This window comes from Pteropus vampyrus, unplaced genomic scaffold (genome assembly GCF_000151845.1).
Source record: "Pteropus vampyrus isolate Shadow unplaced genomic scaffold, Pvam_2.0 Scaffold49, whole genome shotgun sequence".
Lineage (NCBI taxonomy): Eukaryota > Metazoa > Chordata > Mammalia > Chiroptera > Pteropodidae > Pteropus > Pteropus vampyrus.
The window spans coordinates 134,386-136,655 of NW_011888830.1; positions in this window are offsets into that span (position 1 = coordinate 134,386).

Consider the following 2,270-nt stretch of genomic DNA (forward strand, 5'->3'; position numbering starts at 1 on the left):
GCAGTGGTGGGAAGACAGCACCTGCAGTGGCGACAAAGGCACCTTGCAAAGGGGAAATGTCTCTTGGAGGTCTGATGGCAAAATAAAGGAGGGACTGAAGTTAAGAGACATGGTAACCTCAGAGTCAGAAGCATACGGAACCCCCAACCATACAAATAAGGTGCCATTTATTTTATTAAATCTGCACTTTACCAGAAGAGGGCAGTCTTGAGCCAAGAAAAAGTAAGCAGCGAAACACCTTAGTCTCACCTGTTATTGCTGGTTAGGAACATCCAACACACGGAATCATAAACAGAAATAAATGTAACAGTCTGAATACAGAAAGTGTAAATCAAACTTTTTCAGCTAACGAAAATGCTTTTTAAAAAACTCATAAAGCGGAAGAAAACTTAATACAACACTCTAACATGAATTAAATTTAATCAAACAAGAAATTAGAAAAATGAAAGAATACCATAACTCACAAATTTAAAATTCTGAGTATAAATAGACATTGCTAAAAGAGCTGACAGAATACTGGAAATAAACCGAATTAAAAGACAAATTATTTTAAAAATGACTAAAACAAAGTTGTCTGTGAGACAATAAATGTAAAGTATTTCATTGGATACAGAGAACAGAAATAAAAGCTAAGAGAAGAAAAAGAGGGAAAAGGTCCTAAAGGAAAGCAATACTCATAAAAGGCAGAATAAGTTCTAACATAGGAATAAATGAAGACTCTCAAGAAAGCTAAACAAAATAAAACACTCAAAAAGGACTATTTGAATTTATAATCCATGCAAATTTCCCTGAAATAAAATATGAAACTATATATTGAAAGAACCTATCATATGCTTGGAAAAATTGACCCATAACAGTCAAGTTAAAATATTAACTATTAAGAGAGTAATTCATGTACAGTTGAAACCTATATTATTTTATTAACCAATATCACCCCAATTATTTTAATAAAAATAAATTAAGAATTCACACAGCACTATCAGTCCAAATGAGGTCAAGTGGACAGGAAAAGCAAACATAACAAGGTAGATTCTATGGGTATGTACTGAACTTTGCCCTCTGAAATAGAGAATGCACTTTTCAGCAGTCATGGAACATTCATGAAAATTGACAATATCGTATGGGCACAAGGAAGATCACCATAAGTTCTACAGAGTAAAAGTAAAACAAACACTGGTCTCTGTAAACAAACAATACAACCAAAAATCATAAATATGAACAATACATTTTTAAAAGTTCCTGTAACTTTTTTTTAAAACTCTCTGTTAAGTTTTGGGTCAAAAGGGAAATATAAAATAAAGTTACTGGAAAATTTTAAATGATTTTAAACCTGTACTCTATGTCAGAATCCATGGGATACAATTAAAGTAGTGATCAGAGGAAAATTCATAGCCTTGCAAAATCATACCGAAATGAAAAAAAAAAATGAATTCAATATCTCAACTCACAAATATAGCAAAAGAACAAATTAAACAGAAAGTAGAATGAATGAAATAATAAATATAAATGATTAATGTGTTAGAAAGCAGGAAAATAGTAGAACTAATAAATAAAAAACACAAGCCTTTGAGAAAATATCAACAAAATAAACAAACCATTATAAACAAACCATTATAAAATTTAAGGAAAAAAGGAGAAAGTACAAATACACAAAATAAGCAGAAATAATCCTCAAACTTTTGGACAAAATCAAGTGAATCTACCAGTTTGCAATTGTTTTCAATTTGTCCTATCTGTGATTTGTTCCATTTTCTGTGTTTTCTCCTTTTCTTTTGAAAGAATTGAGTCCTTGGTAAAAAAAAAAAAAAAAAAGCATAGCAAATGAGTGACTTTTCCAAAACTTATTGTTTGTTTGTTTGTTTGTTTATTGAAGGGTCTAAAATAATTACTTGAACTCAACATTTCTTTAAAAAATTTCATATTTTCAAGAAGCCCTACTTCGATCTACTTAAATTATTTGCACTCTAATTAACAAAAAATATGTTAGGACAGAGTGGGTACAGGTTTTGCAGTACCAGAAGCCAGTGGAATTTGAGAGCACAGGGAAGTTCTTTAAGAAAAGGAATACAAAGTCATGAATACAAAATTAGGCATAGGACATTTGATCGTTAGTTTCAAGGTCAAACCATTTTCTTTTGGGTTGGGGATGGGGGGTGGGATCTGCCTTTCACTTATTTAGAGAGGTGACAGTCTCAGTGGGACGCCTGATGGGGCACCTCCACTGCATGGTGAACCCATGGCCAAGCTGCCATGTGAAGGTAGAGCCTGGG